Source organism: Megalops cyprinoides, chromosome 23 (assembly GCF_013368585.1).
Source record: "Megalops cyprinoides isolate fMegCyp1 chromosome 23, fMegCyp1.pri, whole genome shotgun sequence".
NCBI classification, from domain to species: Eukaryota; Metazoa; Chordata; class Actinopteri; order Elopiformes; family Megalopidae; genus Megalops; species Megalops cyprinoides.
In genome coordinates this window covers 22798511-22820949 of record NC_050605.1, presented here as the reverse complement: position 1 = coordinate 22820949, position 22439 = coordinate 22798511, and the positions used below count along the sequence as shown (strand labels likewise).

Sequence of the window (22439 nt, the reverse complement as noted above, 5' to 3'; positions counted from 1 at the left end):
ACGTATATAAGTATAATTATACGTATATTATACGTATATACGTATAATGATTTATATGTATATATATGTATATATATATATATATATATATATATATATATATATATATATATATACATATATATACATATAAATCATTATACGTACACAACATGACTAAGCGTACATGCCTGGAAATCAAACATAAGAACAAGAAGGAAGGCCGAACCAGCAGCAGAATTCCTGGCATTCCGAACAGGCAGAAACGGAGGCAGAGAAGCAGAAGTCTCCCTACTTTCAGCCTATGGGCAGGCAGGCTGCCAAAAATAGCCCCGCACAGACATGGATATGATTACAGAGCATTTTTGGTGACACTGCTGTACTTTAAGGGCAGCGGCAATCTGGAAAGCATGACCTCTGACCTCCGCTGCACTTCCTCAAGGCAGTGACAGACCGGACCACGCTGCAGGACCACCGAGGGGTCAGGCGATGGGGTCGCAGCCGGTTTGATGTTGACATTCCTGAGCTAGCTGCTCCTGTGTAATCCTAACCACACGTCTCCATCTGCACCACAGTCACGCACGCTGACACCGTCCACGAGGGAGAACTTTCCGGGCTTTCAGCATGTAGCGTGAAAGATCGCACAGCACCAGGCGGCAGCGGAGAAGAAGCAGGGAGAGCAAGAGGAGTGAGAGGAGGAGCAGAAGGAGGGACAGGAGAAGGAGGAGAAGAAGGAGCAGCAGAGGCCGGGTCGCACACACACACACACACACACACACACACACTCTCTCTCACACACACACACACACACACACTCTCTTACACACACACACACTCTCTCTCACACACACACACACACACACACACACACACACACTCACTCTGCCCAACTCTGGCAGCCCTTACGTAATCACAGAGGTTACACAATCTTATACAATTATATAACTTAAGAAAAAAAAAAAACTTTTAATAGAAAACTCTTTGCTTTGGTTGAGCGACTTCTTTGTCTGTGCTGCGGTGACAGACTGGATGCTCTCTGATAACAGACCATTCCAGAGCATCCTACCGTCAGAGGCCAGCCATGAGAGGCTGGGGAGACAGGGCTGTGTGTGTGTGAGGGAGACAGTACACTGTGTGTGTGTGTGTGTGTGTGTGTGTGTGTGTGCATGTGTGCGTGTGTGTGGCTCATCCGGGGCGCTGAGGGGAGTGAGTCACTTCAGAAGAGCGAGGGGTTTTACTGAGGTTTGGAGAGAGACTGGGAGAGGTTTGTTTTTGGGAGCTGCGAAGAGCATCACTTTGGAAAAGCGAGGGCTTCCTCTGCTGAGCTGGAGACAGAGGATCACTGACCATCCAGAGCAGGTCCCCCCCCCCCCCCCCCCCCCCCCCAGGGGGACAGCATTCACCACCACTCCTCCTGGAACAGCATTCACCACCACTCCTCCTGGAACAGCATTCACCACCACTCCTCCTGGAACAGCGTTCACCACCACTCCTCCTGGAACAGCGTTCACCACCACTCCTCCTGGAACAGCATTCACCACCACTCCTCCTGGAACAGCATTCACCACCACTCCTCCTGGAACAGCATTCACCCTCACTCCTCCTGGAACAGCATTCACCACCACTCCTCCTGGAACAGCATTCACCACCACTCCTCCTGGAACAGCGTTCACCCTCACTCCTGTCTGATGTAAGAGCCCGGGGGCAGACGCCACCTCTTGTTTTAATCCGGGAACACCGGCGTGACGTGCACGGACACCGCGCTAGCGCAGCTGCGTCTGTGGGAGAGCTGTTTGTTTGCTGCCTGTCATTGTTTGGATTGGGCCGAGTTCAGTTCAGCCATTAGCAGCAGCAGAAGCTGTACAGACCTCTTCCTGCCCTGCGCCGCGGCCCGCGTGACCGACCGCCGTCGGGAATAAATGATTGCAAACGCATTAATTAATTGATTTTTTCGGAGCTCTACTCAGTAAACTCGTTAGCTAGCAAACAGCAGGATGGATGACAGTGTCTCGGGTTGCAGAGGGTTGCGGTGAGCCCAGCGAAAGAGCGTTTCCTGCATCAGCAGGAAGCTACAACGTATTGGGAGTTATTGATTAATTAACTCGCTCATTACCAGCCATTACGGCTCTCCATGCCCGTATTTCAGAAATACACTTAGGAAAGGAGGAGCTACTGGAGAGACTGCAGCCCATTACAGCAGATCCAACACCCGTGTCCACTGACCTGCCGTAGCTGCAGGTCGAACAGGTGAGCTACAGGTGTGCAAACAGCACACAGACAGAGGCGGACAGCATGTGAGCCAGTCCTACGAATGACAGGAGGTTCTCCTTCCCCCCGTTCATTCAGTGTAAAATAGCTCAGTCAGAAGGTGTCTCTCTCTCTCTCTGTGCTTAAACCCTTGTTAGTAAAATCAAGCTTTACCTCCCGTCCTATATGCTGGTTACACATACTGTATAATCAACGGTGCTTACCACAGCCTTTTAGCCGCAGTCTCCCCAAAACGGGAATAACCTAAGGTCACAGATTCCTACCATCATTAGCAGGTGAGCACACTCACAAACCTGGGGCTCAGTCTTTCTGATTTATTTATACACTAATGTAACACAGTGTGAGCAGTGAGGGGACCTGATCAGCAGAAATACGGACCGCCATGATGGGCTGGACTGAGTATGTCTGTTAGGCAGGTTAGCCTGGCTGCACTGGAGCACACTCACTGAGTAAGGCTGTCGGGTCAGCGGAAAGCAGGCTAATGGGTTTGCTGGCTGGGAGCGTAGCCCTAGCATTCAGATGAACCCCCCGAATGGCAGCACGCTCTCTGGGGCTCTCAGGACCAGCCTGGCCGTTACCCCCCAGCCCTGTCCCGCTGTGTCCCCCTCAGAGAGAAAGTCTTGCCGGCGTGTGCGATCACAAGGGTCAGAGGCCGTGTGAGGTGCAGCTCTGTCACCGGGTCCCGAGTGACCGGCAGAATTCTGATGCCCGATTGGCTGACACTGTCGGCACTGTCCCTGGGTCCCAAGTGACCGGCAGAATTCTGATGCCTGATTGGCTGACACTGTCAGCGCTGTCCCCAGATTCAGCCGCTCCTGACGCAGCTCTGCGCTCCCGGTTCTGGCCCAGGAGATGCCTCTCCCTGCGCTCACATCCATCCGTCTGTCTGCCCGATTCCCGGGGCTCTGTGCCAGCTCACCGCTATCACCCACCCACCCACACCTGCCACTCTCCCATCCCCCATCTCACTCCCATCCTCTCTCATCCTCCATCCCTCTCTCATCCTTCTCACCCTCTTTGCCTTACTCTCTCCCTTTCCCTCCCTCTCCCTCTATCCTGTCCTCCCTCCCCCTCTCCAACTTTCCCTCCCTTCTTCTCTTTCATCCTCATTGTCTTCTTCCCTCCCTCCCTCTATCTCACTCTATCCCTCACCCCTCTCTCACCCTGGTTGTCTTTCTCTCTCCCGCCCCTCTCTCCCTCCCTCTCTTTCACCCTGGTGTCTTCCTCCTTCCCTCCCTCCTCCTCTCTCTCTCCCTCCCTCTCTCCCTCTCGTTCACCCTGGTTGTCTTCCTCTCTCTCTCTCTCTGTGGCAGAGTGCTTGTTCTCCGCCCACACAGACTCTTAATAAGACTTCATTGAGGGCACGCGCTCTCCCTCCCTGGCACACAGCATGCTAAGCGCCAGCCCGCTCTGTCTGGGGAGGAGAAATAAATAACCTGATAAATCTACATCCGTTCACTTTCACGCTGCCGGTCATATCCATCTGTCATTCACCACGCAGACACCTACTTTCTCTTCCCCCGACCACGCCGCGCTGCTTTCGTTTGGTGAGTCACTTTTCTCTTCCCCGTTTATTTGTATTGAGAGTCCTGTCATATTGGGCAGAGTGCATTAAGTCTCTGACGGCATATTTTGGCCGCTGCATCCTGCTTTTTTGGGTGCTGGATGCCGCTGGTTAAATGCCTTCATGCAATCTTTAAAACCCTCCCACGCAGCAGAGAAACGATGCCCCGCCTACCCATCTCCCTGCTTCCCATCACACCACATTCTGACTGGAAAACTCCCGCACGGGTTCACTTTGCACAATCACAAAATCAAAGATGTCTGATTTTTACGATTTTTATATATCAATTCCAAGTGGATATAGAGAGGACCACAGCTTGGGAAGCAGAAATCATGTGACCAGCACACCAGGTACTGGTGCTGCCTGTAGGTCTCAGATCATTCACAAAGCCACTGAAGCCAGCATATCAGTATGTCCTCAACCAGCAGGGGTTAAAACTGGCCCAAAGCTGGAAAAAGGGAAGATGACATAAATAAATAAATATATATATCCTGTAGGGCTTGTAATGTCTGGCATCCTCACCTGTATGTTGAACATTCACTCCCTAATTGTTCTATTAACATTACGTAAATTCACTTTCACGTGTCGCTTAACGAAAGTGACCTGACACAGACAACCTGCCTGTTGCGTTGAAATAATTTCCTTGTAATCGGCTCACAGCAACGTCCGTTTTACTGACGAACGTGGAGCGGTTTCGCCAGTTTTGCCAGAGAACGCACTCTGAGGCCAAAGGAAGCATCTCCTCACTGAGGCCAGAGGGGTCAGTCTGTCAGGGCCGAGGCGAGGAGGTGAACCAGCCTTCCAGCTGGTCCTGAGATGGTCCTGGGGGGGGGGCAGACAGCATTGGGGCTGCAGAGACAGCGAGCAAGGGGGGGAGCGTTTCTGTCGGCTGCCAGAGAGCTGCAGGCCTCGTGTCTACACGGCACACTGGAGCGACGCTGCTTCTGAGCTGCGTTACCCTGGGGTGCGTTGTGCGATTCCCTTCATCCATAAATGCATGATGGCGCGGCGGCTTGCCCTGGCGCTGAGGGGCAGTGTCCGTGTGTGTGTGTGTGTGTGTGTGTGTGTGTGTGTGTGTGTGTGTGTGTGTGTGTGTGTGTGTGTGAGTGTGTGTGTGTGTGTGTGTGCTGCACTCTATGCCATGAGACCATGGCGCACCCTCCCATCAGCACCTAATGATACAAATACACACACACACACACACACACACACACACACACACACACACACACTCTCTCTCTCTCTCTCTCTCTCTCTCTCTCTCTCTCTCTTTCTCTCTCTCTCCCTCTCTCTCTGCAAGCGTAGGACAACTCATCGGTTAGCATGTATTTATTCAGTTATTTGCCGTATTTATGAATTCATTTTAGGCCTGTCTTGGTTAACTCATGCCATTCGTTAGAAAATAAATGAGCCCATTATTTTGTTTCTGTTTCGAATTGCAGTTCATCCCAGTTCTCCGATTCGATCCTCCCAGCCTACCGCTGTGAGCGTGTGCTGCTAATGCTCACACGCGTTCGCTAAGTGGGAGTGAGACGCAGGAATTCTGGGAAAAAAACAGCTGTGGTGCTCACATTCCGCACACTCAGGACCTGCGCTTGGCACCTCTGCTACATCTCACCTCGCCACTCCACCAGCACCTTCCCAAGGACGGGGGGCGAGGGGGGGGGGAATCATCCTGCAAAAACATGAATACAACCCCCCCCCATCCCGGCAGCACGCATCTGAAATATCTCCACACCGAGACGGTTGCGTCAGATTTGGTGTGGTAACACTGCACAGAGGGCAATATGAGGCTGGGCCCCTGTCTGAGTCACACGGGTTGCGAAATCAGTTATTCTGGAGATAACGGAATGTGATCTCGTTTTTGGGATACATGTGCAACCTTGCACTCTGCACAAAATAATTAACTCCGACGAAAGCTTGCTTTCGCACTCATCTGATGCTAATTTACTCATACCCTCTTCCCATGCCTTCCTAATATGTTCCCTTTTTCCAACCAGGAAATATGACATGTTACTTGTATGTCCACGCTGTTGTTTTCTAAAATAGCAATAATATTGTCTGCATTTTCAAAAAGCAGATCATTAAGAGCAAATACACATGCAACTTGTCGTATTACGGACTACCTTAGCTTTCTGCCTGTCATACCTGGCTGCTGTCCAGCTTCACGCCAGCGCTCATATAAAGACACACAGCCAACAGACTGCGGTGACAGGGCGCTGACAGTTTGACCAGAGTGTGTTAGTGCGGAGAGTGTTTACTGCATTACACAAGAGCACTAACATCTAGCCAACCATCTTGCATTGCAATCAAGATCCTTATACTGTGCATTCAAAGCGAGCAGACTGTTCTCCTAAGTGCTGTAATGAATTTCTGTAAATGTGATTTTATATGTAGCCAATGAGCATTTTTTAAATTCTAAATCATTTACACTCGGAAGCAAAAACTGTTGCCAACTGTCTTATGAGAAAATACAAACGTGCATCAACCATCATGATTCTACACGAAAAGTGTTATTATAAATCATTATTCAGACCTTTACTTTATTATTCTTTTTATATTGTAGTACCCTCAGTTAAGATGTAATTGCAGGTGTTGCATAAAAACATAAAACTCAGAGATGAATGACCACAACTGTTTTTTTTTTCCTTTAGTCCTTTGACGGCTGTAAAATATCAGTTTCTGCATCTCCTCTGCACACGGCTGTCTCCGTGGTGACTGACACAGATTGTAAATGATCTGTTTGCACAGCTGGTTATTCACTGCCTCACCCACAGGTAAAACAGGAGTGCCTGACATGGGATTTGAACCTGACCCCTTCTGGCCACAGGACTAGCTCCCCAACCAGCGCATCCACACTACCACCCTGTACTGGGTGAGAATCAGTAAAGCAGGGAAGAGAGGGGCGGTGGACACAGCACACTAGAGAGTGGAGTAATTAACCAAGTTTTAGAAATTAATCAGAGTTATAATCACACTGAGGTGTTCCACAACGCAATCAATATGGTATTCCAGAGCAGGGTTTTATCAATTGTTGTTACAAGTTCTTACACAACAAAACTTCCCCCCAGATCAATAGTGATCTTTCAGCTCCAGCATCATCCTTTCCTCCAATACTGTGGTGCATCAGACAACAGAAAAAAACCCTGCCTTCTTTGGCCAATACTCAAATGGAAAAGAGGAAAATTATTTAACTAACGCTACCCTTACATGTGTGTGGCCAAAACTCAAAAGCAGCACGTTATTTTACTAACATTATCGTTACATTATTTTTGGGAGGCGTTTAATGTTCGCTCTGACACTGGCCTGAACTCTCTACTGTAAATAAAGTACTCTAAATAAATATGAAAGTACATTTTTCATACTCTTACGCAACATTTTTCATTGATTCAAGCAAGCATTAACCACTTGCTGATGTGTAAGGACCAAACAACACTTGCATTAGTCACTGATAAGATGGTCCAGCGTGGCAGATCTGGCAAGCCTTGCTGTCAGGGCTCCTAAACACAGGTCCTAGCATAGCGCCTAACACAGAGCCTAAATGCAGCGTCTAACACAGCTCCCAACACAGCATGTAACACAGCAAGCCATGTTTTTAACAGCTGTGCGTCTCAGCGCAGAGCCACACTGCGATTACAGGGTTTTCCCTGTTTTCCACTCCTCTTTTCTGAGGGGGGAATGAGGGGTGGGGACGAGTAAAAATATGTTTCAAAGCGGCCATGAAAGAAACTGTGAAATGAGGGCTTGCAGAGGCGCTCTGTGGCAGGAGAGCCGGGGCGAGGGGACGCGGCTGTGACAGGCTCCGCGCCGCTCCGCGGGAAACGCGCTCGGCTGCGCTGCCTGGCTGGACACATCGTGTAATTAACCAGATGTGGAGGGAATCGCTGAAGATCTGAAAACAACCATCTTCAATTAGCGGAGACAGTGATTAGATATTTGCTGCTTAAGCATTAAAGCAAATTAGAGCAGCAGCACACGCTCCGGGTGAGCCGGCGGGGCTAAACCGGGGGGGGGGGGGGGGGGGGTGGGTGTCACATGACACGTGCCGGCCAATCAGACGCAGCACAGTCACGAGCGTGCCCTTTTCCCGCAGAGGAAAGAGCCGCGTTTCTGTGGGAATGAGCAGCAGCGCGCCGAGGCCCGTCCCGGCAGGCAGCACTCCTGCAGCTCAGACCAGAGCTACGCTCGGCACACGGGAGCCGTAATTAACGTCAGTTAGCCAGTTCAGACCCTCATTCTTCCCTGTGGACTCTCTGCAAAAATATTTCCCAACACGTACAGTCTGAGAAGGCTGTATAAGGCTGTGACCATAGATGCCAGATTTCAATCTTCCGCTGATGTGGCCTTTTCTACATTTTTAGCAGATTTATTTGCCCATCATTGGGTCAAGGCCAAAGGCTTTAATTAGACTGTGTTACTGTTCCCTCACCCACCAGCTTACCCATGAGCTCCACCAAAATCCCTCAGAATGGCAGGTCCCTCACACACCCATGAAATGAGAGGTTCCAGGTGAGTGATGTGACTAAGCACCTGGTCATCACCGCCGTGGCTCTGGGAAAGACACGCCCTATTGAAGCACCTGATCCCGGCTGAGTCCGCGCTGAATCACCTGCACTCACGCTCGGTCTCCACACACAGAGTCCCCTCTCACAGCCCTGCTGCTGCGCTGTTCACAGCGAGGGTCTCCATGGAGACCTGGCTACCGGCAGGCTGGCTCTCCAGCTCTGTTAGAATCAATCTCTCTCTCTCTCCCTCTTTCTCCCTCTCTCTCTCCCTCTTTCTCCCTCTCTCTCTCTCTCTCGCTCTCTCTCTCCCTCTCTCCCTCCCTCTCTCTCTGCCCGGCTGGCTCCATCAGGGCCATAAAGTGCATGAATTAGGCCCTGCAGCTCTGGGCTGCTGGTGCCGGATCTCCGGGGAGCTGTGAGGACGGAGGCCCCGCCTTACAGCAGGGTGAGAGGAACAGGACCGGAGCCCTGAGAGAGGGGGTTTCTGGAGGCCCTGCACACGCCACAGACGTTTCCGCTGCCACCGACCACACTACCCCTTATTTACGTACTTTTTCCCTCACCGCGTCGCTGGGGCAGCCGCCAAACGCAGGGATTTAAATCAGTTTCTCAATCTCTGACAGAGTGGCTGACACAGACTGGCTTCTGCTGATCACATGTGACACTCAGTGTAAAATATCTTTTTTTCTAACACTACAGGAGAACAGAAAACTGTGAAGCTGAAACACAGCGTTGCGTTCAGCCCAATAACACGCTTCAGAGGGAGCGAAAGCAGCTCTGGTGCGTTTCCACACTTCCCAGAGTTCCTCTCCTCCTCCTCCTCTCCTCTCCTCTCCTCTCCTCCTCGTCCTCCTCCTCCTCCTCCTCGTCCTCCTCCTCCTCGGTGTGGAGTTACAGGCTCCCACGGATACGCACTGAAAGCCCTGCATTCCTGTGTGCCGTCCCTGTAGAGGCAGGGTCTCCGGGACTGCGAGGAGAGAGGCAGGCAGGGCACCCCCTGCCTTCCCCCACCCCCCCCGTGTGAACCCGACTCGGGACGGGGGGGAAGGAATCGGGGAGGGGCGGGGCTCGGACGGTACGCTGGAATTCTGTTCATTCCACACCTATATTGCACCATATAAGGCAAGACGTGCCTGCCACAGGCTGCCGTACTGCGAGCCAGCCCACAGCTCACACCCTGCCAGAGAGGAGAGAGGGAAAAACTCCCCCTTTCCCAGGCCTACGCAGGCACCCAAACGCAGAACACCGCTCCTGCTGCCTCTGGCACATAGGCCAAAACCAGCACAGAGGCATCTCCTACTCCAAAACACCCCGCATTACGCCTCCGGCCCGCTTTCTGGGGGCCCGTGCCTCCCTGCCCAACCCTGCAGACTCTGCGCTTCAGATGGGAAATTTCTGCCTGGTTTGGTGTCTTTGCTGTTATGTGCTGCCTGGTGGCTTCACATGCATTACCTGCTGGATAACAGTCAGACACAGGAGAGCATCTGCCCAGACCATGTGGTGTCAGACTTCACCGACACATGGGCACGCCCAGTGTTTTACAGCACCAAACCTCTGATGAAAATATATTTTTTGCAGGGGGGGGGGTTGCAAATTGCACTGAATAGAAAGAGTCAACAATTAAGCCAGAGAACCCAGGTGAGAAGCAGAATTTTAGCTATTCTAAAAAGAAAGCTTAACACGTTCACAACTTGCCTTGCCCCCAAAACACACGCGCACACACACGCACGGACACACACACACACACACACACACACACACACACACACAGTGGCAGTGGCAGCAGTGATGGGCAGCAGGCCTGTAGCAGCACGCACACGCACACACACACACACACAAACTCCCACAGTGGCAGTGGCAGCAGTGATGGGCAGCGGGCCTGTAGCAGCACGCAGGAAGTGCAGAGCCAGGAGGCCGGAGGAACTGGGCACCACGCTGCTTCAAACACTCCTACTGACTGATCTCGCTCGCTAGTGCAGCCCAGTGCTACACACTGCTCTCAGCTGCCTCCCTCTCACATTGCGCGCTGAAAATGCGTACTCCCTCTCCGGGGGGGGGGGGTCTGGGGTGGCAATGCAGCATAGCGGTAAGGAGCAGCGCTCGTAACAGAGACGTTGCTGGTTCAACTCCCTGTACTTGAATAAATGGATTACATGTAAAAACTGTAACCTATCCAGTCGTACTGGATAAGAGCGTCTGCTAAATGACAATGATGTCATGCAATGTAATGGTCTCAAACACAGTCACGGACAGGTACCACACCCTGTGTGTGAGGGGGTGCAGCTCGATGACATCACATCCCCTCAAGCCCACCTGTGCTCACAGAGAGGCACGACCAGCCCTTTCTGTGCGGAGAGAAATGCACAGAGACCATCCTCCTGGCCAACCCACCTACCTCACACCTTTACCGGCTCTCTTTGAGCCCAGGGACCGCCCCCCGATCAGAACCTCCCACCTGCCGGCCCAGTGCCACCGAGCAACGCTGAGTCACCTGGTTATATATAAACGCGCGGCGTTGCCATGCCGACGCGGCGGTGCAGCCAAGCGGCCGGCCCTGGCACCCGCTCAGCGGCTGCATTTTTACAGGTATGGTGTGAAAGCGCCTCTGGCAGGAGCGAAAACTCCACTCAGCTCCACACAGCCCGGCTTTTTATTTATTTTTCAAGACAAATCACGGCATGAAATTTTTGCTGTCCCCATGAGGTTTTTTCCCTATGGGATGGAGCTAACTTTCCCTCCTGACACTGCTCTGGAATGGAGGATATTTCCTTCTCTTAAAAACCAGGGAAAAAACGTGACTTTTGGGGTGTAAATTTGGGCGTTGTTGTTAAAAGCCTCCGTGAATCGCGGTGACGGCAGCGGTACCGTATCATGCAGCACCTTGCAGAGCCAGCACAGTCAGACCACCCAATCCCTCACCGGCTCCTCCCACCCAATCCCTCACCGGCTCCTCCCACAGCCATATGGTCCCCCTCTCACCTGCCCCTGCTACCAGGAAAGGTGAGCAGACCCTTTCCACTCCCACTCCCTCAGAGACGGGGGGGGGGGACAGAGAGAGGGAGAGAGAGAGAAGGGAGACAGAGATGGAGGGGGATACATATTTCTATGCCTATTTATAAACTACTAAGATAAATATTTCATTTATAATAACGTTATAAACCTGTTATAACAAATCTAATTATATAAAACAAATATACCAATTTGTAATTTTTTATACAGCTAGGTATTGTTGGAGGAAATGCTAGCAATGCACTCTGCTGTAAAGCAATGTATACTCATCTAGTATTCAAACCTGAATTAAACCTGGGCTACAGCCCTGGGTCCTAATCACCTCTCTACACAACTCAATAATTCTTCCTTCTTACTCTATTGTCTTCATCCGGGGGGGGGGGGTTTCTGCAGTAGCTAAGGAACCGAAGAACCACTGTACTCAGATAAAAAAAAAAAAAATCTTATCATTTACATCTGTTGAGATGATACCTTTAATACCTTTTATCAGGTTTAAAGATTACCATGTTAAAAATAAACAGAAGACAGCGGTGGGTCTGCTTTTCACTAAAGGTGACAGATTTACAACTTGCTGCACTCAGCACTTTCGCATAAATAACAGATTCTCAAGACGTGATCGCTGAGTAAGGTTTACTCCAATGAAAATGTGATTTTTTTAGTGGGCTGAAGGTGGGAGATTTATGCTCAAACAAATGTGTGTGGAATTTCTTCAAAAAAAAAAAAAAAAACAAAAAAGGCAGGAAGGGAAGGGACACTCACTCACTCAGCGAGCATCAACAAATTACCCCGGCCTAGTTTTAACCAACTCCTGGCCAGAGCTTTTTAAAATATACCTCATTTGGGTCCCATTTCATTGCAGAATACATCACCAAAATCCGCCACATCACCGGAAGACAATTATTTGTGCCTGTTGAAAGCCGCTGTTGAAAGCCGCTGTTACCCTGCTGTTATTGATGGCGAAGCTTCCTGAGTGAGCTGTCTGTGCGCATGCACACGGACACACATCAAACGCACACCTGCGCGGCCCCCTCCCGCGCACCATCTGCCAGAGGCCTGCGCTCTGCTCGCTGCCGTTGCCGCTGACGACAGGCCCGCCGCTGACGTGGGTCACGGGTTGGCCAGCACAGGGGCTGGGTAAATGGACAGTCCGTCACCCGGCGGCGGCAGGAAGTGAGGCGGGCGGTTAGGGGCGGGGCCTCGCTCGGCCAATCGCAGCAGGCAGCAGCTGAGGACTCTGCTGCCCGGCTCCCGGAGAATTCCGCAAACAGACCTGTGTGTTTGAGCGGCCCTGGGTAAACAGATCGGAGGCCGAGGAAGCCGCCCCGCTCTGAGCACAGCGAGAGCACGTCAGCGCCTCGGGCTCTTCTGCAGAATCAGCCAAAAACACAGACGCGTTTCGAATCGGCCTCAGACGCCAGCGAAGCACGCCCATGGCCCTTTATAAGCACATTTAACAAAGGAATTAAAGGGACAACCTCACATCACACCCTCGTATTCATGTCATCTCTTAAATATTATTTTATATTAATTTTAAACAACATTATTTAATTTGTATTTCTTCATCTTTACATTAATATAAAAATTAAAGGGGTTTAACTGGGCCAGGGTGTACTGCCATGCTTGCTGAAAGACCCTCCAAACTCTAAAATTTCTGTGTCAGCCACCAACAGCTATCACTTCCCTGTTCCCAGATGATCCTCTTTTCCATCAGCAATGATGAGGTTTTCTGCTATTCCCTGACAGGTTATGTATGCCTACCCACAATGCACCTCCTTGGCCATGGGCTTCCAGCATCACTGCACTGGTCCCAGGGACCAATCCAAAGCAATTAGGTCAAAATGTCATCCCCCCCGATATGGAAAACGAGACAGTTCCACTGACCATGGGCGGCAGAAAGTAAGCTTAAGACCACAGGTCAGTGGGCTGTTTCCTCCAAAAACAAACCAAAAAGCTCTCCATCCCTGAATGGAATTAAACGCCTTCACAGAGACAATAATTCCCTCTTCTCCTTCCCTGGCCTTTGTTGTCCACATGGAACAAAAAAAAAAAATTCAAACATCTACTCAAGAGAACCGAAAAGACAGAAATGTTAGATAAACACAACCATTCAGCCAGGAATTAAGCGAGAGAAGGCTCATCTGAGCTCATGTACAGAGTTCTAACATCAAGCCCAGCTTAGCAGTCTCAGAAGCAGAGAAACGCAACGTCGAGTGGAGAGACAGAGGAACACGATTCCCTCTCTGGGAAAGCAGATGCATAACCATTCCGACAGAGAGAAAGAGGATGTCTTTATCAGGGAAGTGGGTATCGACCGCTGCATGGACGTTAACTTATGTCCACACTACAGCTTTAGTCAACACAAGAGCAAGAACAAGGAGAAGAACCGGTGAGAGAGGGAAGACTCTGTACTGCTGCCATGCCCGCTAAACAAGGTTAACATCTGAGGCTTTCTAATGTCAAATGTGGCCGTTACCCAGCCTGTGTGAAGGCTACCTCTCTCCACACATTACTGCTGAGTGAAATGGGGTGAAGGCTTCCCCCCACACGCACTGACACACACACACGCACTGACACACACACACGCACTGACACACACACACTCCAGCACTGAATGTTCTTTGCTGCGGCCATTATAAGCCACGACTCCCTCTCCCCTCCCACCCAATCACATCGCAGAGCCCGGGCAAAGACGGCGTCAGACTACACAGAAAGCAGCCCGCTCCTGTAGGAGAGAAATTAACAAAGGCAAAACTAACAAAAGGCAAAAATAACAAAGGGAGAGACGTGTGTCTTTTGAAAAGCGGGAGCCTTGCTTTGCACTTACTGCATTACAGCATCAACACCACCCCACGTCTTCCACAACAGAGGACCAGAGCTTAAATCATGGTGACCTCCACCACGAGGAGGTGCGTTATCAGATTAAACACTTTCAGAAATAATGAGCAAAACAGTAAATAATATCCTGACGAGCACTGCTTTGATACTTTGTTCAGTCTGGCGAGACTTATCTGAAGCCTGCATTTTGGGTAAATATTAAAAGTTAAAAAGTTAAAAGTTTCTTGTTAAGTATCACAATCACTTCCGCACTGCAAAAAAAACACTGCGGTACATAAAACAGACATGCGGTAATTTGTCCGCATAGCGCATTTGCCAGGTTTGTTTTAAGAGCGATTATGGAGTTCAAATGGCTGATGAAGTTTAATCTCAACGCGCTGCACAAATGCCAGAGCGAAACCCAGAGCTGCAGACAGGCCAACGTGGGAGACCTGCACAGTGCATTGTGGGTAATAAGGCGGGGTTCTGGGCCCCTGGGGTTCCAGCATTAGAGTGTCAGTGTTGTGCTTCATGAGTGAACAGGTCCCACAGGGACCCTCCCCCTTTCCTAATTCCACTCATTCCTGCCTTTGTCCCATCTGGAGAAAAACAGGTGGCCACTCACCCCCCCCCCAACCCTCCCCCCATTGATTAGGGGTCCCAGTCTGCCCCTGAGACCCTGTGAGGAAGCGCCCCGCTCACACACAATGTAGCTAGAGCAGGAGAGTAGGACCCGACCGTCAAAGGGTGATACCACATTACATTACATTGTCATTCAGCAGACACCCTTATCCGAAAGGGCTTACATAGGTTACAGGTTTTGTTTGTTATCCATTTATACAGCCGGATATCTACTGAGGCGATTCTAAGTTAAGTACCTTGCCCAAGGTTACAGCAGCAGTGTCGTGGAGGGAAATCGAACCAGCAACCTTTTAGATGCAAGTCCTGCTCCTTATCACTACCACATAGCTGCCTAGCCTCCTGCTGCCTACAACTGCCTCATTCACTTTGCTCCACATTGACAGGCTCTGTGAGTGGAAAGCGAAGGGTTAAGGTTTTAATGAGCCTAACAGTGGCTGTATTACAAGCCTGTGTGTAAAAGCGCGTTTGCATTCAGGGAGAGTTCTTACAGAACATGCGGCTTAATTGGGAAAGACCAGCCTGAATTAGAGCGGCCAGACCCTGATCATGTGACCGGCGTTACTCTCAGGCGTTACATTCCATTACACTGCATTACATTACAACGCGTTACCACCCACTGTGGCATCTACACTGCTTTTACAATAACCAAAATCCAGCCAATTTATCAAATAATTTTTATTAATGTAATCAAAATGCACCCTACCTTCCCTCCCAGTTGCAGTGGGTAGAGAAGAGGGTGGGGAAAAAAAGGCGCAAATGTTGTAAATAATCATTTATTTATCCTGTCAAACTTCAACATGAACAAAGAGCGTTTCAGTGTTTCCCCTGCAATGTTCCACGATACCCAGGTAACAGTGCAGGTAAGACACGCGTACGGGCTGCGGTAAAGTGCGGCACACATGGAACAAGGCCCTGTACGTGTCAGGGAAGACAAATGTAATGGTGAGGTACATTTTAAGGCAAGATTAATGTAAAGGTACATGTAAGGTATGATACGTATTAAGGTGTAAGTGAAGGCAGGTAAAGCTGATGTAAGGCTGAAGGTAAGGTGTGTGTGAGGTGCAGTGCGCTTTAAGGTGAGGTAGATGAAGGGTGAAGACTGAGTGTCAGTGGGGTGATATGAGGTCACGCGTGGAGATGAGCCTGGCCTGTCTCTTCCCAGGGGGAGACATCGATCAATCTGCAGTCAGAATTACAGCAGCGCTCACTCAGCAGAGGGAAACCCAGAAACTCCGCTCCCCTCTCCTCTCCACTCAGACACACAAACAGATTTTTTACATTGCATTACATTTACATTACTGGCATTTAGCAGACGCTCTTATCCAGAGCGATTTACATTGGTTACACTTTTCTAATCCATTTATACAGCCGGATATTTACTGAGGCAATTGTGGGTTAAGTACCTTGCCCAAGGGTACAACAGCAGCGCCCCCATGGGGAATCGAACCGGCAACCTTTTGGTCCTGCTCCTTAACCACTATGCTGCACTGCTGCCTGATTTAACCTGGCCCTGATGCAGGGAGAGGGAGCCTGCAGCAGAGAGCTGGGGGCAGCGGGCACAGAGAAGGGGGTGCCACTACTCCTTCCGAAACCTGACAGAAAGCGAGCTCCGTTCCCCTATAGGAAGCAGGATTTCCATGCAATTGGCCTCCGTGAACAAGAAGTCAAGCGCGGCCACTTTGGTGTTCGGCTGAACAGGGTCCAGCTGGAACTCCAGCGGTGCTGTCTGAGCCAGCGTCCTACAGCCTGGGCGAGCAACACTCCCTCAATAGGAGCGAGCGGGCGGGGACAGGGAGGGGGAGAGGGGGGGGGAGGGAGAGAGAGAGAGAGAGGGAGAGAGAGGGAGAGGAGAGAGAGGAGAGAGAGAGAGAGGGAGAGAGAGAGAGGGAGAGAGGGAGAGAGAGAGAGAGGAGAGAGAGAGAGAGAGAGAGAGAGAGGGAGAGGAGAGAGAGAGAGAGGGAGAGAGAGAGAGAGGGAGAGAGAGAGGGAGAGAGAGAGAGAGAAAGAGAGAGAGAGAGAGAGGACATGTGAGGGGGAGAGAGAGAGAGAGGGAGAGGGAGAGAGAGAGGGAGGGAGGGAGAGGGAGGCAGAGAGACCGACTTTCACTCCGGCTCACATCCCTGTTTGTTCTCATTAGTCGTTTAACCTCATTAGTCGCTTGTGATTTCTTTAATCGGGCTTGGCCAGAGGACATCCAGCTCGCGTTGAGCAAACACACACACGCGCACACCCCACACACACACACACACACACACAGCCTGGCTCCCCTGCACTTCCATTGGGCTCACTATTGTTCAGTCAGGAATGTACTGTGCTCTTGCCAAATAACTCCAGTGCAGCTCACTCCCCTCTCCCTGAATACCATGCACCGGACGGACTATGGAGGAGTCAGACGTTGCTCAGAAACCACCAGACCACAAAGAAATCATGTTCCCAAACGGGTCAGCAGCACTTCCATTTTTTAACATCATTTTTTCCTTTTTTTGCGTTGTTGTCACCAATTTTCATCTGCTTGGATTTAGGTCAAAACTCAATTTAAGCGACTTAAACCCAGACAATACAGCATCGCTAAAACAAAGGCTTTTCTGCACGTGTGCTCGTGCGCACACACACACACACACACACACACACACAGCCATGTAAAAGGCCTGCAGTGGGCACTGCATCAGAAGGCAGTACTGGCACCTACCACATTCTGAAAGTGGGTTTGCATTTAACATCTTACTGGCATTAATGCTGTCTGCAGTGATCTCAGGGAGGACACTGTTTGGCAGAAATCAAAAATACTTAATCCCATATATATGCCTGGGGCGCACACCGTGCAGTCCCAGAAACGCTGCCAAACACAGAAAACGATCCGAAAAGCTGAACCACAGCAACATTTAACATTCCACCACATTCCAGCAGAGGTTCAAACGCAACGAGCGCGAAGGAACGGCCGAAATTCTCTCAGACGGAGGCTGCTTTCCTCCTGCGCTGTGCAGGCCGAAGGAGGGCGGATCAGCGTGGCTGTGTGTCACTGCAAAGGGCTGACAGCACATGAATGAGAGGACTGTTCCTCCTACAGCCCCTCAGAGAAAGAATGCTCTGACACAAGGCCTTCAGAGACAGGAGGAGGAGAGAGGGAGAGGGTGAGAAAGGGGGATGGATTGAGAGAGAGACGTAGGACAGAGGAGGAGAAAAAGACAGCAATAAAGGAGGGGAGGGAGGGGAGAGGATGAGAGAGAAACGGAGTGGGGGTGAACAGAGAGAGAGAGGAGGAAAGGAAGACGGAGAGAGGGGAGAATTAAGCAGAGGTGAGAAAGTGGGATAGAGAGATAGAGGGGGAGAGAGAGAGAGATAGAGAGACAGAGAGAGGAGCGAGTGAGGCAGAACTGAGAAGGGGCTGACTCAAGCCCAAAGGGCGTGAGAGTGAATTCCTTCCTCAGCCAAACGTCACAGGCCTGCACACGGCAGGAAGCCACTCCTAACCTGCCCTGAGTCATTTTTCTTCAAGTCCTAACAGGAACACACTGGCACAGCACCCAAACCCACAGAAGGAAAAGGCCTGTGACACAAACACACCATTTATTACAGAGAGGGCATCAAAAGCCCAAAGATGGAGCCTGTCACAACGCAGAGAGGGGGACGCCTTCATAATGCAGACAGAGAGGGACCCCTCCATAACGCAGAGAGAGAGAGGGACCCCTCCATAACGCAGAGAGAGAGAGAGGGACCCCTCCATAACGCAGAGAGAGAGAGAGGGACCCCTCCATAACGCAGAGAGAGAGATGGACCCCTCCATAACGCAGAGAGAGAGAGGGACCCCTCCATAACGCAGAGAGAGAGATGGACCCCTCCATAACGCAGAGAGAGAGGGGGACCCCTCCATAACGCAGAGAGAGAGAGGGACCCCTCCATAACGCAGAGAGTGCTTCCAGGCACTGAACCTGAACCCCGGAATGAGATTCCCACCTGGCAGAGAGGTTGGGGGGAGGTCAAGGGGATGTTGGGGGGGGGGGGGTCACTCTCCCGTTCCCACAGTGCAGCTGCAGCGAGCGGCCGGCATTGTGAATGGGGCCTGTGGCAGCGTGGGCCAAATGAATAAATCACCCTGATTGGATTATCATCATCAGCGAGGGCGGCAGCGCTGGCCGCCGTACAGAGACGTGACAAACGGTGGCCTCGGCAAGCCCTGCCCCCCCCCACGCCCGTCCGGGCGGGACCATTTGAACCCTGCGGAGTGCAGGCGTCACCTCAGACGCCCCTGTTCCCCTCCGCCCGCCGCACCCTCTCAGAGGAGACGGCCTGTCACTCCTCTCTGCTCTCCCCCCTCCCCGCGTGCATCTCTCTCCTCCGTCCTCATCTTCTCTCCTCTCATAACCTTCCCTGCAGACACACAGCCTTCCACATCCGACAGCAGGAAAGAGGGTGTGTGTTCGTGCGTGTGTGTGCTGGAGCGTGTGTATGTGTGTGTGTGCTGGAGCATGTGTGTGTGTGTGTGTGTGTGTGTGTGTTGGAGTCACATGGCAGCAGTATGGGGCAGTGGTTGTGGGGAGGCCTGACCTGCACACCTCCCTCCGAGGAGAGCAACACCCCTGCCCTGACCCTGAGGGCACTGCGACGCAAAGCAAAACCGCCCGCTGACGCAAGCCACACCGCTCCACGTCTGAAAAATACAGGAGGCTTTTCTGCTGCATTTAAAAACACAAGGGGAGAGGAGGCAGTGCCTTCTGCCTGATGAAAACCATTCTGTCAGATGTGTCATGAGATCTGCAGTGAACTCCCACAGCACACAGGGGAAGGTCACTGGCCTGGTACTTTGCTCAGAGCTGGTCTAAGTTTAGGCTGGGAGGACTAAAACATTTATTGTTCTAAATAAGCCAACCAAATATAATTTGATCTGTTTAGATAAATCCATTAAGAGAAGCCCTGGCAGAGAGTTAGGTCCTCTCGCTCCAATGGTTTAGTGACAGTGCGAAAACAGATTATTCAATTGCATCTTTATGTAAAAAGCCATCGAATGAAAGCTCCGTTTGACGTTTAGCAAGCGCGACCTTTTGAGGACAAATGCGCACAACACCTGCTGGGTCACACACTCCAACGCACCCGCAGTCACCTGAAGGCCTGAAACTCACAGACCTGGCAAGTTTTAAACTCCGCCAACATTTTAACGTCGTTAAGGACGACCCATACCATGCATCACAGAGGGGTTCGTTGTGAAACCCATCCTGTAAGATACCCCAAACGCACCCAGAAGAGAAGTGGCTGAAGGGAATCTGGAGGTCACGGCACTGGTTCCTCAGGTGCTGCTACAGCAGCTCCTCTTTTCCTTAAAGCCGCCATGCAGGGAGGCAACGCCATTTCCGCTCCTGCATATCTACTCTAAACAAACCCTTTTCCAGCTCCAATTACCACGTTTGTCCTTTGTACACAATGCCCTTGAGCGGAGATTACAAAAAACAACAGTTAAAATAAAACATTGCTTAGTGGTCTTTTCAAGTGCAGGAGCTCTTCAGGAACACCACTGCTTATTGGGCTGTTGTTTCTCTTTTTAAACGTGACAGGTACCGAACGCTTTAATGCAAACACCGGCTCGTTTAAACGGCCATTGCGTGTTTGCTGAAGATATCATCTTAATACATCTATTTCTATAACACAAAGGCATTACGCAGAGTATCTCCAGCCATTAAACTAACAGCCTTTTTGATCTCTAAACCATGAGCGTACACTGAAGTAAGAGGATTAGCCTGAACCCGCTCACACAGCGGGGCTCCCTTCCTGGGCCCCCACCTCGCTGGTCACAGGTGCCGGTGGGCTGTCCCACGTCAGCACAGGGCTGTGGTGTTGGTGGTGGCTTGCATTTTCCTGGAATTTCTGCAGATATACCCGACCCCTGACCCCAGACCCCAGACCCGTGTTATGCATGGCAGAGGTTGACAGGCCTCATTATTCCAAACCAACATGCTCTCAACGAAGCTCAACACAGCGGTGCTTTCTCGATCTCCGAAGGTTTGTTCGCAGGTCTGTGTTTAATTTGCACTCGTTTGTGTGGAGACTGGATGGAAAACAAACAAAACCTGAGGAGTGGAGGGGGAGAAAAATCAGGCCGCTGCCCTGTCTGCAGAGGAAAGCACCAGCTCCCAGCCGCCACCTTCCATTCCACCTCCCATCCTGTCTGTACTGAACTCTGCGCCGTTCCTTTACAGAAGGCAAGCGGGAACGAGGCCATGCTGACAGAGATCACCTGACCCCACCCGGCCCCACAGGTGCACGGGACACAGCCCAGGCTGAGGTAAAGCTGAGTCCAGCGAGGGGGGGGGGGGGCAGGGCTTTGCGGGGTCTTGGCAGGGCTCGTCGTGTCTAATAACCAGCGCTGTTTTAGGAGAGGCAGCCTGAAGCGGTTTACTCTGCCTCCACAGTGAATGCAGACCAGCTGCACTCCTGCACACCCTGAGGACAGAGAGAGGAGGAGAGCGCCACACACCTGCCCTACCTGTGCGGAAACACTACCACCCAACACAGCGCCACACACCTGCCCTACCTGTGCGGAAACACTACCACCCAACACAGCGCCACACACCTGCTCTACCGGTGCGGAAACACTACCACCCAACACAGCGCCACACACCTGCACTACCTGTGCGGAAACACTACCACCCAACACAGCGCCACACACCTGCCCTACCTGTGCGGAAACACTACCACCCAACACAGCGCCACACACCTGCTCTACCTGTGCGGAAACACTACCACCCAACACAGCGCCACACACCTGCCCTACCTGTGCGGAAACACTACCACCCAACACAGCGCCACACACCTGCTCTACCTGTGCGGAAACACTACCACCCAACACAGCGCCACACACCTGCTCTACCTGTGCGGAAACACTACCACCCAACACAGCGCCACACACCTGCCCTACCTGTGCGGAAACACTACCACCCAACACAGCGCCACACACCTGCTCTACCTGTGCGGAAACACTACCACCCAACACAGCGCCACACACCTGCCCTACCTGTGCGGAAACACTACCACCCAACACAGCGCCACACACCTGCCCTACCTGTGCGGAAACACTACCACCCAACACAGCGCCACACACCTGCCCTACCTGTGCGGAAACACTACCACCCAACACAGCGCCACACACCTGCCCTACCTGTGCGGAAACACTACCACCCAACACAGCGCCACACACCTGCCCTACCTGTGCGGAAACACTACCACCCAACACAGCGCCACACACCTGCCCTACCTGTGCGGAAACACTACCACCCAACACAGCGCCACACACCTGCTCTACCTGTGCGGAAACACTACCACCCAACACAGCGCCACACACCTGCTCTACCTGTGCGGAAACACTACCACCCAACACAGCGCCACACACCTGCCCTACCTGTGCGGAAACACTACCACCCAACACAGCAGCTACACACCTACTCTGGAACATGACCCAATACACACCTGCCCAGCAATACCTCCCCCCTCACACCCGTCCTAAACCCTCACCATACACAGCAGTGAGACAGCCTGTCCTCCAACCCCACCTAAACATAGCTATGACACAAGTCAACAATCCCCTAACATTGGAACACGGCCTACTTGCCAAGCGACGCCCTAAAGACACCCCCCCCGCCCCCCCGCGGCACCCCCGCCCCCCGCGGCAC

The 22439-nt window shown here is 51.7% G+C and overlaps 1 protein-coding gene across 5 annotated transcripts in view; it reads right to left on the bottom strand.

Annotated features, from left to right (window-relative positions):
• Positions 1–22439, bottom strand: part of LOC118770253 (ELKS/Rab6-interacting/CAST family member 1-like) — a 192708-nt gene that overhangs the window by 157602 nt on the left and 12667 nt on the right. The gene's annotated exons all lie outside the window — the stretch shown is intronic.